Genomic DNA, 7,211 nt, shown 5'->3' with positions numbered 1-7,211 from the left:
GTAATAATGTGGAATGTGTAAAGTGTGGCGATCTGAGGACGGTAATCATGATGGCGATGATAGAGAAGAAGTCTCTCTTGTCTCCTGTGAAGTGTTTTGGTATTGAAACCTGAAAAATAAAATCCTCTCAGCCGAGCAGAAACTAATTAAAACCCTGTTGTTGTGAGTGCAGGGACAATGAATGTAATGGCAAAGTGAAATACACCTTTAAACTGGCCCCTTTTATTCAAAGCCATTTGCTATTGACAGCCCGCTGGGACTCTGAATTGAAAGGGCATGATCTTTTCTGAAGGCCGACAGGGGATTGCAGAGATTGTACTATTTTCAGAACCACATCAAGGCAATTAGCACAGCAGCAGCTTAGCCGGTGCATGTTGGGGCGCCTGCGAATGCACCAGTGTGTGTGTGTGTGTGTGTGTGTGTGTGTGTGTGTGCATCTGTTTCATGTAAGCCGAGCCATATGTTCATATTCCGACTGTATGTGGTCGTGCATCGAGCCGCACGTCTCTCTGCAGCCGCGTGGAGGGTTAAAATTATCCCGGGCTCGTTAGCTAAAGCGTCCCAAGTGTCTGCTAATTAGCACATAATAGGACAGGCGCGTCTGCCACAGAGGGGCCGGTAATTTAAGAATAAAGTTCATTTTCCCGCCGCAGACATTCCTCACAGCCGTGACCAGGCGACTACAATTAGCCTCCTCTCCATTAGCATCGCTCGTCAGCCGTGAACCATCAGTTATTATTAGTTAACAGTTCTGTTATTACACCAGCAGCAGCACAGGAGGGACCGCTCTCCGCCTGCCCCCTCCTCATTTACACAAAGGGCTTTTTTTTTTTTTTACAGCTCATTTTGGTCTCGTTTGTCTTGTTCCACCAGTTTAGAGATTTCTGGGGGAAAAAGGGAAGTGGAGGTTTTCCAGGCAGATCCAGGAGCCTCGGAGTCGGATGTTCCTTCCGCTGCAGGAGCAAACAGGAAGCTGCGACTGTGGCCGCGCTGAAGGTGTCGGGTGTGCGAGCTGCGGCTGGAAATAGAAAGCACATGAATCACATTTGGTTTGTTCTGTAATTGCAGCCTTCGCGTTCAGAGGGAGAGAGGGAGAAGCGACGTGCAGCCATCTGGAGCGCTCGTCCTCCAACCGAGTGGAGGACGCAGGAATTATCACGATATGATCGTTCGCAGGGAGGATTCGCAGAATTAGTCACCGCCGGTGGAAACATGTGACACGTCTGACAAAGGAACAACTCGCTGCCACTTAATTAACATGGAGCTCAGAGTCAAAGTATGAAATCACACAATTCATTTTAATTAGTTTATTTGTGTCCTGTTCATAAAGACGTAGACATTAGAATTATATGAATAGATGTTTGTTACTTGTAATAATGTAATGATCAGCCAAATTATATAGAAATATTACCAACAATGATTCTACTGAAATTTATTTTTTTGCTTTTATGTTGTGGAATTACACTTCTACATAATTTATATAAGAAACTTAGACATGCAAATCTAAAATATAACCCCCCCACAGCTGTTTGAAGCATCGCTGTAGGAAAATGAAACAGGTCTGTCTCTGTGAATGCTGATATTTATTAAAAAAGACACAAAATAATTGGAAACACAAACAGAAATCTCCGCAGGCTCCTGGTGGAAGATTAAAAAACTGTTGGCAGACACGAGATATTTTCCAGGAAACTACGGAGAAAAACTAGTGATCGGTTTCAGGTATCATGAAGTATCACGAGGGGGTCAGAGTAAATATATCTCCAACCTGTTCAGACTGCGGAGGAACCTTGAGTCGTGGAACTGGGTCATTATTCGTCCTTTAAATATTTATTTCTATCATTTTTTGGATGAAGGTTTTTTTGTATTTTCTAACCGATTCTGCATTTGAGTTTTTTGAATTGAGTATTATCCTCAATTGATTCACACTCATTGATTCATTTCTGGGTTTTGTATTTATTGTCTGCAATTTTATGTTTAAATATATTTAAATGTAAATGAGGATGTCAAATTAAATATAATATAATAAATCTGAACATTAACTAATTTCTTGTTTGCTCTTGTTGACAGGTTTGTGCCGACGGGATGTTTTATTCCTCCACACGTCAGAAAACACCGTGAGCAGCTGTAATAAATCCATTTTCACCAAGTTTTCAGCAGTAAAATGTTATAAATCAGCCCCTCAACAAAACAAACCCTCAGAAAAACCCTTCAGAATATAAGGAGGAATAAAACTGGAAAGTTTGGTGAATGTAAGTGAAACTGAAATGGAGATTTCTGACTCAGACGATGAGGACACAAAAAAAAACACCTGAATGTTTTCTTGTTTTCTTAAAAAAGAGGCAGAATAGCTCAAAATGTTCAAATTGACGAGTGATCTTTGTATTTGTTGTTTCTTTGAATTGAAGAAAACTGAGAAATCATTTACTGGTGCAGCGACTTCTTCTCTTGCACGTGGTTTGTGTTTCTTGGTGCAACGTTCAAGAACGAGAAAAACTGTCGTGTGCGTTTTTAAAAAAGGTTTTTGTAAATGCAGAAATGCTTTGTGTAATTTTTATTTGTGCGTGTGACCCTGAAGTTACAAGACACAAATATACCTGCACAATCGTTTTTCTCTTTTTGTCGTGTTTCATGTTTCCAGTGGCACTGATTCATTTCGCTCATCTCAGGTCTGTGCATCGGGAAAAGAGACAGTATAATCAAGTACAGTTAATTTGTTCACACAGATTAATTTAGTCAAATTAGCTGTTTACAGTAAGTAACATCTAACCACTGGTCACGAGCTGAAGTGATGAGAGAACTAACAACATGTATTCCCCCCTCGTGTGTTGGATCAATTAAAATATGGTCAGAGAGCTTGTTTAGTTAATTTTTTTTCGAGTAATAAAAATACTTGGAAAATCTGGAATGTGGAAGAAATGGTGGGGATGAGATTAAAAATAAAAAAAGTCTCCTCAGGCTGTGACCTCCGGGATGTTGTTCACGACGGAGGGGAAGATGGCGTGCGCGGTGGACAGGTGGGTCGCCCCACTCGGCCGGCGACATCCACAACACGAGCCCAGATAAGAAGAAGATGATATGATGAGGTGACTTATTACTTTGAAAATTTAAATTCATCAATTAAAGGAAAACAAACACAGGAAATATGATAATCAAATAATTAACATCTTCCTGTCTGTATTATATAAAACTTTATGATTTTCATTTGATACGTAATAAAAGAAGAAGGACATCGACTATCTGCAGGTTGTGGGTTTGATTCCCTCCTGCATTGACACTTGCTTCCATTTGTTTTCCACCGATCGACAGCTGATATTTGAAAATCTTCAGAAAGTGTAAACAGATGACAGAAGACGGAGAGAGACGCTGATGTCCGCCGACCGCCGATCGATGGGCGAGCCGGGGAGTCTGACTTCCTCTGGTCCCGCCCTCCCTAACCTGCCTCGCCACTGGTCACCGGGTCCATCGCTCAACGTGGCTGACGGCCGCGGTGGCCCCTCGTCCTCCTGATCGATGCCATGGATTTTCTCCTCCTCTCAGACAGATATTATGACATCTGATGGTGAGGTGGTTAATGTTGTGCTATCGCAGATAAACACACACACACACACACAGTGAAGAGCAGATCAATCCTTGTCTTATCACAGTCGTCGTTCAATAAAGCTCCGAATGGAAGATGAATTCATGAGGGAGGAGACGCATTGATTGTTTCCAAACACAGGGACTCCGCCTGGGAATCAGGCAACTGGGACAATTTAAGTTTAATTGAAGTTTCACAGCCTCTGTTTTCTTTAGTTTTCTGTAAATCTCACACTGTGTCTTTAAAAGAGACGTTTTCTGATCATATCCAGGTTGATGATAAATTAAACATTTAGCTACAGGTTGAACGCCATGTTTTCCTTAAACATTTAATTACATATAAATTAGTGTTTTGCTCAGTGAACTGAACGCAGCCCTGGTTTTTGTATTATATTTTTGCAACACAAGTTTGATTAATAAACCTGGTGAATCTACAGAGTCACAGTGAATCCACTGATGTGTTTGCATCAGTTTCATCACTGGAGAATAGATCCCGCTGACGGGACGTGAGGTCGGACTCTGACTTCCTGTTGCTCACACACTGTTTCTCAAGTGTTTCCTGCACATTCAATTATTCATCAGTTGGTTCTAATGAAGATTTAAGACAGAGACTGATGATCTGATAATTACTGTGGTCGTGTGAAGAGAATCCACAATAACATGACTTGTACTCTTTTACAGTATTTATATATAAAGGAAAACATATTTAAAGGAGTCATATTTAAAAATAACTAATGTTGTGAATTAATGAGAATTAAATAAAACTTAATTCAAGATTTGAATGAGGTTAATCTTGTTGTTTTTCAGATAATGTTCAAGATGCTTTCTGCAGAGTTGTGAGTTTATTTCTCATAAATTCTCAAATGTAAGGATTTACTTTTAACAGAATCCCCCTCCCTTCTGTGGCCTCATACTTTTCTTTCTTAATTCAGTCTTTTTTAATATACAATGGCTCTTATATCTATAGATATTATATATATATATCTCATAAGAATTAGACTTTTGAAAACCCACTTCTCCTGCATGTGTGATCCTGAGCTGCCTTCACATCGATCCACTCGGACCAGAGACTGAAATAAAGATGGCCGACGCGTCTGAACTAAAACACCCTGAATACGAGCGCTGCCGTGTTGAGCTGCTGCCGTGACGACGGTGGAGTCCAGAGGATTCTGAGTTTAAAGCTCTGATTGGTTGATTTTTTTTTTTTACCCGACTTATAACGAACCCTTCTGAGATGATGTCGGTTATAAAGACAACGGCCGGCTTCAGATTTCAGAACATCTGAATCACCGTCAGTCTCCAGGAGAAGAAACTTCCTCAGGCCTGGAAACCGAATCAAAGACCTGGTTCTGTCCCTTCAAAATAAAGGTAAAGTTTCCTGAAGTTTCCAGGTACGTAGACGACGTGGCAGCTGGAGCAGGAGTTACTCGGATCCGTGTGACTCTCAGTGAAGTTGTCTGAGCTGTGAACTGTGAGGCAGACTGAGCCGAGCGCAGCGGCAGCTCGTCTCCACGCCGTCCGCAGCGCCGCGTCTGACTGCAGCCGATCCTTCTGAGCCATCTGAGGATGTTTATTAATGACCTTGGCAATGCTGGAGGTGGCTGCCATGTTGTTAATGCTATTCACTGGCACACGTTGGGCCGTGGCAGCGCACAAAGAGAAACGGGGAGGCAGAGGACAAGGCGCCTGGTGGACATCCATATTAATGCCAAGCTCAGTGTGTGTTCTGCTGCCATGAGCCCCAGCTGAAGTCCAGACAGAGCAGCCTGATCCCTCAGGACCAGCTCCTTTATCTCCACACCAGCACATCCGCTCCGGCCCAAACTGTCACAAGACGTCTCAGAAGACGTCCTCACAGCGTCTTCAGATGTTCCAAGGAGTTCACGAGACGTCTGAGGGGAAACTTTGCTGTGAGGACTTCACTTCACTCTGAACGTCTGAGAGTCAACAGACGATTTGTTTAAAAAGAACTAAACAGAGTGATCAGTGGATCAGTCGGTGGCAAACATGGATTTAAACTCTGTGAACTGTCGAGCTCTGATCTGCAAAACGTTTGAGCTCAATACAGAAATTTTAAACAGACACATGAGACGTCAGGAAGATTCACGTGTGGTAGAACATTTAATAAACTTTAAATTCTTCAGTTGGTGTAAACATAAAGTTAAAGATGGAGCCAACGATATCGATTTAGTATCAAAAACCAAGATTACAAAGTGTTGCACAAACAATAAGACAAATGAATCAAAGTGAAAACCAGATAAAATAGTAAGAATAAATTAAATAAGTAAATTATGTTGATAAAAAGGGTTAAATTCAAGAAGCAAATAAACACGACGCACAAATAAAACATTGAGAATAACCTTTAATTCAAGAAGTCATTTTCAAATGCTCATAATACACATGACATTTGAATTTATTATTATAACTAAGATCATACAAATATCAATCACATTGTATTTGTATAACAAATATTCACACAATTGTAATAGTAATAATAAATTAAATTCATTAATTATTTTTTTGATGAAATAAGAAATAGTTCTAAAGGTCAATAATCATTAGTTAGTTTTTCTGCATCTCCCCCCGTATCTTTGGATTTAATTAAATTGATATCTGCAGCTGCTTTTGTCCAAATTAAACAGCAACGAGTGGATTCATGAACAAATTGAACAAAAGCAAAATGTCATCAAATAAACAAAGTCACATGGACTCGTTCACGTTGGTCAGGTGTCGTGTGGAAATGATTTGATGTGAGGAACAGTCGCACGTTTGTTCACATGCAGCTGAAGAAGTTTCAGGAAAAAACACAAATTCCAGAATAAAGGAAAACTCACTTCAAGCTCAAACTTATTTCTTTAAAACAACTTGAAATCACAGCCTGAGAATTCTGTTCCCTTGTGATTTCCATGACGTAACAGGTCGAACACAATCAGTCTCACGTTCCCTCTAATTTGTGAAATGAGTTCAAAGCAGCTCTAATCCTAATCCTGATCTGGTTCCACAGGTGGATCCTCTTTGATCCTCTGTCACAGCCCTCGTTCACTTTTCTGATGCAAACTGGATGAAACGTCCAAAACAAACCAGTCGCCTGAATATTTTAAACCCTGACGTACACGCGCTGTGTTTTTATTCTGTTTTCTCTGTGTTTCTCTGCTTTTGCTCGTATCGATTCCAGCAGCTGCAGCGTCTTTGTGGAACAGGTAACGGGGCTCGGGCAGCTGCTGGTTGGCTGGAGGCCGCCGCTCCACAGAGATAATGAAACATGCAGCCGCTGAGGTCTGGGCATCTCCACACGTTGAGAGACGAATGAACGATGGGGAAGCCGGTCTGTGGGAGAACGGGTTCTGTTGTTCTGCAGCGTTTCAAACCCTGACGAGGTCCGAGAGTCGGAGCGCGAACCCTCAGCAGCTGATTGCCTCACCGCACTGCAGCCACATGGTTTGTGTCATCTGCCGCCTCGGTGCCTCAGCCTCCGCTGCGTAATTACTGGTTCCTGCTCAGTTTCCTCCTAAAAGGCCGGGTGGGGCCCAGAGAACATGTGTGCACCACCGTGTGTGTTTGTGTTGTTGTTTGTGTCTCTTGAGAAGATTCACCACAGTCGTGTCAGCAGCTAAATGCTAACGTGCTAACAATAA

General features: G+C 41.7%; 1 long non-coding RNA gene across 3 annotated transcripts; it reads left to right on the top strand.

The window, feature by feature from the left end:
* Window positions 1–790: 790 nt before the first annotated feature.
* LOC118111863 lies at window positions 791–4,283 on the top strand. Of its 3 annotated transcripts, none has more exons than XR_007032821.1 (4): window positions 866–1,276; window positions 2,068–2,249; window positions 2,947–3,083; window positions 3,307–4,283. It is a non-coding gene; the product is annotated as an uncharacterized LOC118111863 (long non-coding RNA). The 3 variants fall into 3 exon arrangements; XR_004697155.2 differs by having other exon boundaries at window positions 867–1,276; window positions 2,956–3,083; XR_004697154.2 differs by lacking the exons at window positions 2,947–3,083; window positions 3,307–4,283 and having other exon boundaries at window positions 791–1,276; window positions 2,068–2,420.
* The last annotated feature ends 2,928 nt before the right edge of the window (window positions 4,284–7,211 follow it).

Source organism: Hippoglossus stenolepis, chromosome 7 (genome assembly GCF_022539355.2).
Source record: "Hippoglossus stenolepis isolate QCI-W04-F060 chromosome 7, HSTE1.2, whole genome shotgun sequence".
Classification (NCBI taxonomy): Eukaryota; Metazoa; Chordata; class Actinopteri; order Pleuronectiformes; family Pleuronectidae; genus Hippoglossus; species Hippoglossus stenolepis.
The sequence above is the reverse complement of the archived record's forward strand: the minus strand, read 5'-3'. Positions and strand labels throughout refer to the sequence as shown.